Source organism: Hemitrygon akajei, chromosome 7 (assembly GCF_048418815.1).
Source record: "Hemitrygon akajei chromosome 7, sHemAka1.3, whole genome shotgun sequence".
Lineage (NCBI taxonomy): Eukaryota > Metazoa > Chordata > Chondrichthyes > Myliobatiformes > Dasyatidae > Hemitrygon > Hemitrygon akajei.
Genome location: NC_133130.1, coordinates 167971975 through 167984655, shown reverse-complemented (window position 1 = coordinate 167984655; position 12681 = coordinate 167971975).

Sequence of the window (12681 nt, the reverse complement as noted above, 5' to 3'; positions counted from 1 at the left end):
CACTGGAGTCCAACAGGAGGATCAACACATACAAACGCGACTCCTCCTCAACAAGAAAATTAGCCCCTGCTGTCAATCTCGCTCAGTGATGACTCGGAACCACAAGACCATGGGTTCAATCCCCATTTCAGATGTTAAACTGTTTCATTCAGTCTCAGCATCGTACAAGATCTGTGGCAAAACTTGTTCGACAGTTGTCTCTAGCAACAGCCAGTGTTACACCATCACGAGCCTTGCTTATCATCTTCTAGCTTGCACTCCTTCCCCTCTCTACACAATGTTATTCTGGCATCTTCCTCCTTCCTTTCCAGCCCTGATGGAGGGTCTCGGCCTGAAACATCGACTGTTTATTCATTTCCATAGATGCTGCCGGACCTGCTGAGCTTCGCCAGCATTTTGAGTGAGCTGCTCTGGATTTCCAGCACCTCAGAATCAGAATCAGGTTTAATATCGCCGGCATATGTCGTGAAATTTGTTAACAGCAGTAGAAATGAAATACATGATGAATATAGAAAAAAATCTATTATAGTAAGTATATATAAAGTAGTTAAATTAAGATAAGTAGTGCAAAAAATCAGAAATAAAAAATGTAGTGCGGTTGTGTTAATGGGTTCAATGTTCATTTAGGAATCATATGGCAAAGGGGAAGACATAAAACAAGAACAGAACTTTTGCTACGTAGGAAGCTGGGTGACATCAGATGGCAGGTGCGACATGGACATCAAAAGAAGAATAGGGATGGCAAAAGACACCTTTACGAGAATGAAGAGCATACTGACCAATACTAAACTAGGCATGACAACCCGCCTCAGAGTATGAAATATTACGTTTATCCAGTTATGTTATATGGCTCAGAAAGTCGGACAATATCCAGTAACATTGAGGAAATGAATTGAAGCAGCGGAGATGTGGTTTTTGAGGAGGATGCAGAGAATATCATGGACGAAACGAATATCTAACGAGGATGTCAAGAACAGAGCAAGCACAAAAAGAGAAATAATGTATGAGATCATGAAAAGGCAACGTGACTTCATTGGACATGTGATTAGAAAAGAGGAGTTAGAATGCACAGTAATTATGGGAAAGATTGAAGGGAAGAAAGCAAGAGGAAGGCAAAGACAAGTGATGGTGGAGGCAGCAGCCAGAGAACTGGAAATGAATACCAATGAATTGATCCACTTGACCCGAAACAGGAGTGTGTGTGGGGCATGGCAGTCAAAGCTCAAACTGGGCCTGGCACCTGATGATGATGATGGCAGAGGGGGAGAAGCTGTTCATGAGTCGCTGAGTGTGTGCCTTCAGGCTTCTGTACCTCCTACCCGATGGTAACAGTGAGAAGAGGGCACATCCTGGGGGGGGGGGGGGTGTTCTTGATGATGGAAGCTGATTTTCTGAGGCATCACTCCTTGAAGATGTCTTGGATACTGTGGGGGCTAGTGCTCATGATAGAGCTGACCAATTTTACAGCTCTCTGAATCTCTTGTGGTTACACCATCAAACGCTGGTTTACAGCTAAACCCAAAGCCAAATCTTAGAAACCCAGCACTTCACTGTTAAATAATTTCTATGTAAAACTTTTGTCATATAAAATACTAATCCTACAGAAGGTAGTGGATACTGCTGAATCCATCACGGTAAATCCTTCCCCATCATTGAGCACATCTACATGAAATGCTGTCGCAGGAAAGCAGCGTCCATCATCAGGGACCCCCACTGCCCAGGTCATGCTCCCTTCTCACTGCTGCCATCAGGGAGGTGGCACAGGAGCCTCAGGACCCACACCACCAGGTACAGGAACAGTAATTAGGCTCTGGAACCAGAGGGGATAACTTCACTCACCCCATCATTGAAATGTGCCCACACCTCACCTTCAAGGACTCTTCATCTCAAGTTCTCTATATTCATGGCTTATTTATTTATTATTATTTATTTTTTGTATTTGCATAATTTGTTGTCTTCTGCACACTGGTTGAATGCCCAAGTTGGTGCGTTCTTTCGTTGATTCTGTTATGGTTATTATTCTATGGATTTATTAAGTCTACCACAACAATATGAATCTCAGGGTTGTATATGGTGACATACATGTACTTTGATAACAAATTTACTTTGAACCTTGAATGAATGTAGAAATACTTGACATTGCCTTTCTTTGAACAAATTTTTGCCTTGGTCATCCCTGTTAATGATTATCATAGATGAATATTTCATTGCTTTTTTAATCTTCCTCTTACAATTATTTCACTGTATCACCTGTAATTTTAGAATTAAATATTTTCCCCCAACACTAAATACTCCATGGAACAAAATTAGAGACTGCTGGAAAAGCAGGGTAACATAGCAGTTAGTGCTTCACTTTAGAGCACTGGCGAGACGGGTTCAATTTCCACCACTGTCTGTAGGGAGTTCGTATGTTACCCTCGTGTCTGCATGGATTTCCTCCAGGAGCTGTGGTTTCCTCCCAATTTCCAAAGACGTACAAATTAGGGTTAGTAAGTTGTAGGCATGCCATGCTTTGTAAGTGTGCTGGAAGCATAGCAACACTTGAGGGCTGCCTCGAGCACAACTGCAGACTGAGTTGGTTGTTGACGCAAATAACACAGTTCACTCTATGTTTTGACATACGTGTGACAAATAATCTTTAAAAAGCTCAGTGGAACAGGCAGAACCTGTGGGGAGAGGATCTGTTAAAGTAACTTACATTTTCATTCAATATAATGTTTCCTGAAAATTTATTCTTCTTCGCTTCAACTTCCTCGTCTGAAGATCTTCCCTTCGTCCAAACTGTAGACGGTGAAGCAGGTGTGAATCCAGACTCAGGCTCAGCACTTTGTAAAATGGTGATTGCTCCCCTCAGAATAAATCACGTTGACGGAACTGTAGAAAATTGTGGGATAACTCGAGAGATGCTCTATTTACAGTACATACCAAGGTGAGGTTGCACCTGGAGTACTGCGTTCAGTTCTGGTATCCTTACCTGAGGAAGGACGTACTGGTTTTGGAGGCTCTGCAGAGGAGGATCACCAGGGTGATTTCAGAGACAAGGGGGTTAACCTATGAAGAGTGATTGATTCACTGCGATGAAACTCACTGGAAATCTGAAGAATGAGGTAGGTTCTCGGAATCAGAAACACGTTTAATATCACGGACATATGCCGTTGAAGTTGTTGTTTTGCAGCAGCAGTACATTGTAATGGAGAAGGCAGGGAAGTGGGGATGACTGGAAGAATTGGATCAGCCCATGATTGAATGGCAGAGCAGACTTGATAGGCCAAATGACCTACTTCTGCTCCTGTATCTTATGGTCTTATGGTAATACATAATAATTTTTTAAAACTATAAATTACAATAAGTATATACTGTATAAAAACAGATAAATAGTGCAAAACTAAAACAGTGGTAGTGTCCATAGCCTCATTGCCCATTCAGAAATCTGATGACAGCGGGGAAGAAGCTGTTCCTGAAATGTTGAGTGTGTGTCCTCAGGCTCCTGTACCTCTTCCCTGATGGTAGCAATGAGAAGAGGGCAGGTCCTGGGTGATGGGGGTTCTTAATGAGGGTGTCCTCAAGAAACATGAGATTATGACAGGAATACATACGACAGAGGCAGGAAAGTTGATTCCCTATTAAGTGAGGCAAGAATTAGGAGCATTGGATTAGGTTTCAATAGGGAACATTTAGAATGGAAATGAGGAGAAACTGCTTTTCCCAGAGAAAGGCAAATCTCTGCAATTCCCTGCAGTAGAGGCTACCTCATTAAATAGCTTTAAGACATAATTAGATAGGTTTTTACATAGCAGGAGAATTAAGGGTAATCACTGTAAATAGTTTAGACCATTAGACACAGGAGCAGAATGAGGCCATCGAGTCTTCTCTGCCGTTCCATCATGTCTAATTTATTATCCCTCTCGGTATCTTTCTCCTGCCTTCTCTTTGTAACCTTTCAAACCCTGACTAATCAGTTCTCTAATCAATCTCTGCTTTAAATATACCCAATGATTTGCCCTCCACAACTGTCCGTCGCAATGAATCCCACAGTCTCACCACCCTCTCACCAAAATAGTTACTCCTCATCTCTGTCCTTGTATTCTGAGGCTGTGCACTATGGTCCTAGATTCACCTACTCCCACTCTAGGCTTCTCAATATTCATGACACTTTCAACTATTTCATTTCAGGTTTCCAGCATCTGCTATATTTTGATTTACTTTAACCTCGCTGTGCCTCTTTGATCTGATTTTCAAGAATTGCTGCAAATCTCACTTACAAACCTTCACACCAACTGCAAGCCGTATCGTTGAATCTTTGCCCCACAGCCAAAACAATCAAACTATATTTAACTTCCTTGTCACCACAGCCATCTGGTGTTCCACTTGACATTCAAACTGAAACTTAACCAACTGCTACCTTCATCGTTAGGGAATAAAAAAATTCTCTTGGGAAGGGGGACATTTAGGGATTTTCTTCGGCCTTCTTGACTCCTTGGGAACACTTATCTCCAGGTGAGAAGGTTCTGATTTCAAAGTTCAAAGTAAATTTATTATCAAAGTACGTATATGTCACCACATACGACCCTGAGATTCATTTTCTTGTGGGCATTCATGGTAAGTACAAAGAAACACAATAGAATCAATGAAAAACTGCACACAAAGTCGGACAAACAACAAACGTGCAAAATGTAACAAATTATGCAAATACAAGAAGAAAAACAAAGTTATTATAATAGATAAATAAGTAATAAATAATATTGAGAACACGAGTTGTAGAGTCCTTGAAAGTGAGTCCATAGGTTGTGGAATCAGTTCAGTGTATGGGTGAGTGAAGTTATCCACACTGGTTCAGGAGCCTGACGGTTGTTGGATAATAACTGTTCCTGAACCCATTGGTGTGGGACTTAAGGCTCCTGTACCTCCTTCCCAAAGGCAGTAGCAAGAAGAGAACATGGCCTGGAAGGTATGGGTCCTTGAAGATGGATGCTGCTTTCATGCAACAGCACTCTTTGTAGTTGTGTTCAGTGGTAGGGAGGGCTTTACCCCGATGACCTGGGCTGGATCGACTACTTTCATAGACTTTTCTGATCAAGGGTATTGGTATTTCCATACCAGGCTGTGATGCAACCAGACGATATACCCTCTACCACACATCTATAGAAGTCTGTCAAAGTTTTAGATGACGTGCCAAATCTTTGTAAACTTGGAAGAAAGCAGGGGTACAGTGCAATGCAAGGTTCACCGCAATGGGCTAAGTACACAACTAGACAATGTTTACATTGAGTAACTAATCGATGGCGTAGCCACAACACCGCGTAGAAACGTGAGGTGAGGTGAGGCATTTCATCTCACAGGACAGCTGCCCTTGAAACTCCACTGGACATACAATAACATCCATAGGAAGATACAATAACACCTTTCACAAGGGAACTGGATCTCTTTAAACACAAGGGATTCTGCTAATGCTGGAAATCCAGAGCAACACACCCAAACACACGCACGCTGTCGGAGCAGTGCTGCCAGGATAATCAAGGACACGACCCACCCAGCCCACACACTTTTTGTCCCCCTTCCCTCCGGGAGAAGGTTCAGGAGCATGAAGATTCGTACGACCAGATTTGGGAACAGCTTATTTCCAACTGTGATAAGACTGCTGAACGGATCCTGACCCGGATCTGGGCCGTACCTTCCAAATATCCAGACCTGACTTGCACTACCTTACTTTCCCTTTTCTATTTTCTAATTATGATTTATAATTTAAATTTTTGTTATATTTACTTCGATTTGTACTTCAGGGAGCGCGAAGCACAGAATCAGATATCACTGATGATTGTACGCTCTAGTATCAATTGTTTGGTGACAATAAAAGTAAACTGATGGAAACACTCAGCAGGTCAAATAGCATCCATGGAGAGAGAAGAAGGGTTAGAATTTCAGAACTGTAGAGGAGTGTCTGGGTGGCAGGATGGAGATACATCTCTATCAAAGGAGGTGTAAAGTACTCCTTCCCTCCACTGGTCTATAGATCACCCTTGGGTAAGCTTAACCCTCGAATCAGGGTTACATGAAGCCATGGGAGCAGGTAGTGGATGGTCATACGAGCAGCTGGTTCACATCACAAGTCCTGGTTATGTGACCACTGACACCAGGCAGACAATCTCCAAAGAGTATTGATAATGGCTGGGGTAACCTGTCTTGTAAAGACACTGCCCAGAAGAAGGCAATGGCAAACCACTTATGTAGAAAAATTTGCCAAGAACAATTATGGTCATGGAAAGACCATGATCTCCTATGTCACACGACACAGCATGCAGTGAATGAATGAAGAGGAGTGTCATTGACTTGAAAATATTATTCATCATAGGTTCTCCATATCTCAGAAAGGATGTGTTGTCATTGGAGAGAGTCCAGAGGAGGTACAGAAGGATAATTCTAGGAATGAAGGGGTTAATATATGAGGGGTGTTTGGCAACTTTGGGCCTGTACTCACTGGAATTTAGAAGAATGCAAGGGGATCTCATTGAAATCTACCGGATGTTGAAAGGACTGGATAGGATGGATGTGGAGAGGATGTTTCCTATGGTGATGGTATCCAGAACGAGAGGGCACAACCTCAAAGTTGACGGGCAACCTTTCAGAACAGAGGTAAAGAGGATTTTTTAGCCAGAGAGTGGTGAGCCCGTAAAATGCTCTGCCACAGACTGCGGTGGAGGCCAAGTCAGTGTGTATATTTAAGGCGGAAGTTGATGGTTTCCTGATTGGTCAGGGCATCAAAGGATATGGCAAGAAGGTAGGTGTGTGGGGTTGAGTGGAATCCGGGATCATCCATTATGGAATGGCAGAGCAGAGTCGATGGGCTGAATGGCCTAATTCTGCTCCAATGCCTTATGGTCTTATGCTGCCTGAGCCACCAGTGTTTTCAGTGTTCTGAAGTGTTCTTTCAGGAGTTCCTGAAGTTCTGACAAACAATTCACTCTCAGTGAATCAGAGTGTGTTAAGTTTATCTTATAACTTTGAACTTTGTGGATCTCACTGTGGATAAACCAGCAGCCAGTTTTTACTCCAATCCAAAAGGACATCTTTGTCTATGAGTGGTTTTTGGTAAAAGTAGTGAAAAGTATCCCAAAATATCGGTATCACCCTTCACTTGTTGTTTCTCCCTCCCCTCTCCCCACCTTTGAAATCTACTCAGCTATTTTTCTCCAGTCCTGCTGAAGGGTCTCAGCCTGAAACGTCAACTGTGCTCTTTTCCATAGATGCTGCCTGGGCTGCTGAGTTCCTCCAGCGTTTTGCGTGTGTTGCTTGGATTTCCAGCATCTGCAGATTTTGTCTTGTTCATGATTGGTAAAAAATAAAAACATCTCCTCTTCGTCAACACAGACACCTCAAGATTCACGCTTATCCACTGCTCTACTCCAATGATTGTATGACTAGGCACAGCTCAATCACCATCTACAAACATTTGTATAAATTTGCCAATGACATCATTGTTGTTGGCAGAATCTCAGATGGTGACAAGGAGGCATACAGGAGTGAGGTAGACTGGCTAGTTGAGTGGTGTTGAAACAACATCAGCAAGACCAAGGAATTGATTGTAGGATTCAGGAAGGGGAAGTTGGGAGAACACACCAGTCCTCATTGAGGTGTCAGCAGTGGAAAGGATGAGTAGCTTCATGTTCCTGGGTGTCAACATCTCCTTTGATGTTGGGTCTAACACAGAAGAAAGTACAGTCGTGGCTCTACTTCATTTTGAGTTTGATAAGATTGGCTATGTCACCAAAGTCTCAGAGTCAGGTTTAATATCACCAGCATATGTCATGAAATATGTTGTAATTTGGCAGAAGTACATCAAGTTAAATACATAGTGCAAAAAGAGAAAAACAAAAGCAGTGAGGTCGTGTGTTCACGGGTTCCGTGTCCAGTCAGAAATCTGATGGCAGTCGGGAAGAAACTGTTCCTGAATAATTGAGTGTGTGAATTCAGGCTCCTGTACCTCCTCATTGATGGTAGCAATGAGAACAGGGCATGTCCTGGGTGATGGGGGTTCTTAATAAATGATACGGCCTTTTTTGAGGTGCCACTCTTTGAAGATGTTCTGGATGCTGGGGAGCACCGCAAATTCCTACAGATGTACTGTGGGTAGCACTCTGACTGCACCACTGAAGGCAGCTCCATCATGGGCACAATCTTACCATCATCAGGAACATCATCAAGGGGTAGTGCCTCAAGGAGGCAGCATTCATCATTAAAAACCCAGAAATCAAGTCATCAAGTTTATTGTCGTTTAACTATATACATGTATATCATCAAACAAGACGGTGTTTCTCCGGACCAGGGTGTTACGCACAATAGTACACATAACACACATATAACACAAGATAATTTAGGAAATCAAGAATTAAATCTCCAAATGAATTATGCATTAATAAACACAGTAAAGTGCATAAATTAAATATTGTAGAACAGATTAACCGGAAACACTTCAAATGCGATGCAGCAGGGAGATAAGCAACCTAATGGCATGAGGGAAGAAGCTGTGTCCATCCTGACCATTCTAGTTTTAATGCTGCTAGAAGGTCACAGAGGATGCTGGATGGAAAGGCAGCGTCCATTGTTAGGAACCTCCAGCACCCAGGGCATGCCCTTTTCTCACTGTTACCATCAGGTAGGAGGTACAGAAGCCTGAAGACACACACTCAGCGATTCAGGAACAGCTTCTTCCCCTCTGCCATCCAATTCCTAAATGGACTTTGAAGCTTTGGACACTACCTCACTTTTTTTTTTTAAAACATACAGTATTTCTGTTTTTGCACTTTTTTTAATAATCTATTCAATATATGTAATTGATTTACTTGTTTATTTATTATTATGTTTTATTTTATTTATTATTTTTTTCTCTCTCTGCTAGATTATGTACTGCATTGAACTGCTGCTGCTAAGTTAACAAATTTCACATCACATGCGGTGATAATAAACCGGATTCTGATTCCTTGTTAATACTAAGGGCCCTGCATACACAGCACTCCTGATAAATGTCCCCGATGGACGGTAGGAAGACCCCTGTGATCCTCGGCCATTCTCACAGTCCTTCATAGGGGCTTCCGGTCCAATGCTTGGCTGCTCCCATATCAGGTGGAGATTCAACTTGTTGGGATGCTCTCAATAGTGCTCCTGTAAACACAGTTAAGATGGGGGGGGGGGGGGTGCTCCTGTGCCTTCTTATTCAGGGGGGTGATATCAAGGGCCCTGCATTCCAGCAGGATATAGCATACCTACAATGCCCGGCATAACACACAACACAACAAGCAACGAAACAAGCCCTTTCCTACAGCACCCCTCATGCTGGAAAGTAATGAGAAACTGGTTAAGATCACACACAAAAAAGTAATTATGCTCTTCCACTTACAATTCTGATGAAGGGTCTTTGATCTGAGCTCCATTCCTTCCCCGCTTCCCCCCCTCCCCCACACACACCCTGATCTGGTAGACATTTCTAACGGTTTCTGTTTCACGTGACACAGGGTTTTGAAATCTGTTGGTGCTTTGGTTCCACAACATGCCAGATGGAGAGCAAAAGAATTTGAAACCCTCAGCAGCAGGAAATTTCCAAGACAGAAATAGAGATGATGCTTCAGTGTGATAACTCATCATCAAAAGTGGAGAATTATCCTGAAACACTAAACTTCTACAGGCACTGCCTGATCTGATGGACTGAGATGCAGAAAACACCCAAAGTTTCTGAATACCAACAGTCAGGTTTATTATCACTGACATACGTCATGAAATCTGTTGTCGGCGGCAGCAGTACAGTGCAATACTTTAAAAAATTACTATACGAGTAAATAATATACAAAAATAAATTAGTAGTGCAAAAAGAGAGCAAATAGAAGTGAGGTACTGTTCATGTAAGAAGACCTACTTTAAAAATAATCACAAGCGATTCTGCGTGTGTGTATATATATATATATATATATATATATAAATAAAATTAAATATGTGGTACAACAAGGAGAGCAAAACTGATCTGATGTGCTGTCTGAGGGTTTGTTAAATGTTCCTATCACCCTTTGATTAAATGCATTTAACTTGCTTCCTATCTTCTTATTGCGCCCCCCCCCCCCCCACCCCCCGTTCAGGTGAGTGGTCTTGGCCCGGAATGTCGACTGTTTACTCTTTTCCATTGATGCCGCCTGACCTTGTTGAGTTCCTCCAGCATTTTGTGTGTTGCTCTGGTTTTCCAGTGTCTGCGGAATCTCTTGTGTCTCTGATTTGCTACCCTGTTCTTTTGGTCTGGCATGTTCTTTGGGGTCAGAGAGGATTGCCATATACTATTAATAACCAGTGTTATATTTGATGAATACTGTCTGAATCCAACACTAAATAAGCATGGATGGCTCCATATATAACTATATATTAATTTTCTAAACTTCATTAGGAGTTTGAGGAGAATTGATATGTCTCCAAAAACTCTAACAAATTTCTACAGAAGTACTGTGGAGAGCATTCTAACTGGTTGCTTCCCACTCTGGAGGCTCCAACGCACAGGATTGTAAACTCAGCCAGCTCCATCATGGGCACTAGCCTCCCCAGCATCCAGGACATCCTCAAAAGGCGATGCCTCAGAAAGGTGACATCCATCATTAAGAACCCCCATCACCCAGGACAAGCCCGCTTCTCATTGCTGCCCTCAAGGAGGAGGTAGGGAAGCCTGGACACACACTCAGTGCTTCAGAAACAGCTTCTTCCCACCACCATCAGATTTATGAATGATCCATAAACACCTCATTATGCTTGCTCTCTTTATTCACTACCTATTCTTCATTATTTCTTAAGGTAATTGATATTAATTCTTACATATTGCACTGTATTGCTGCCCCAAAACAACAAGTTTCATGACATATGTCAGTGGTAACAAACCTGGTTCAGATTCTGATTTTCATGTATGTTTTTTAGATACAAGATTATAGGACCATAAGACAAAATAAGAGCAGAATTAGGCCATTCAGCCCATCGAATCTGCTCTGCCATTCCATCATGGCCGATTTATTTCCCCCTCAACCTCATTCACACACCTTCTTGCTGTAAGCTTTGATGCAGATATATTTTACTCAGTATGAATTTCAACTTTATCTGGTTAATCCGAGTTTGCCCTGTCTTCTTTTCAATTTTGAAAATAAATCACACTCGTTTAAAGATGTTTACATCTGTTCAAGGATTTAAAAACTGATGAGATGTTAACATTGGTGAAAAATAAAAGACTTAGAAAGAAGCCAGTATGCACTCAAAAGAAAACTAACCAATTTGAAGTTCCCAACATCCAAAATAAGATCTGGGTTGGTCCAAAAAATGTTAATAAACTTTGGTTATGAGATGTCCAGGGAGGGGTAGCACCTCTGGTGAAGGGGTTTGTCATATCCATTCTGGGACAGTTCAGTCACCTTTGGTCCCCATTGGACAATCAGCTCTCACCTGTGGCTCCAAGTAGCTGTTTGCATGTTACAGCAACCACACCCTGGTACATCAGTTCGACAGGTGGGATAAACCAGGTGTGGTTAGCCAGCAGCCTCATCCCCTGGCGAGATAGGGACATGCCTGTCCTAGCATGTGAAGTCAGCTCCAGCAGACTGGGCGGAAGAGATCTACAGTGAGATCCAACGGCCAAGAAGGTGGTTCTGCAACACTCTGTGGAGAGCGAAGGGCTTAACAAAGCACAGAAGATGTCATGGTCATCCTCTGCAGTCAAGGAAGACCCCTGTACGACTGGACCTGAAGTTCTGAGGTGGAGAGAGTGGAACTGCCCCATTGCAGCGGCTTTTCCACGTTAAAGACTTTCCAGCATAGATTTTCTGTCATCGTCGGACATGACAGACGACCACCACATTAACTCGGTCTAAAAGCAAGAAGACTGGAGATGAGGGCAGCTGCTCATGATGTGGCCTTCACATTTTCCCCTCCTGTCTCATGGAGGAAGAATGTCTGGAGAGCAGTTTCACACCCACCATTCTCTTTGGTCGTATTGTGTTTATTTGTCTCACCCCTGTGGATGCGGGGAGGGCAGGGCAGGGAAGATATGCAAGATAATAAATACCCCCTTCTGCTGTAGAGAGGAAATTTTGGAAAGGCATTAGACTCTGCTCTATCCATCTCTGGAGTACTACAGCTGAGATAAAGTGATCACTAGTCAGACTGTTATTAATGGAAGGTGGAGCAAAGTCGTAATGGCACTAAACAGCGACTCCTTTGCTTGCATCTTCAGACACAGCTCTATTTCTATCTTTGATATCTTTTTTTCCCTTTTTCAAGGTTCTTTTGAGGACACTGCCTGGAGTTACACTCCGAGTTGGGTTCTTTGCGGGAATGGGGCCCAATCTCAGGGCCTCATGACCAGCCACCTTTTGTTTTCCCAAGGACGCAGCCTGGAAGACTCCAGGGGGCTGGATTTTCCTGGTTCTGGAGACGTGCTGATTCAAGGCCGGTGCCCCTGACTGAGGCGTCGCGGGAGAACACGGAACACTGGGAGCAGTGCGCTTGCTGCTGGCTGTGTGTCCTGCGGCCAACTCTCTGGGCACAGAGTTTGGAAAAAAAACTGACGCAACAGACTTTTAACACCATAAATCAGCAAGTTATTTGTTATGTCTCCCCTCTTGCTGTGAAACAGGGACACCTCTTTGTCCCTTATCAGGGAGAGAGAGAGCA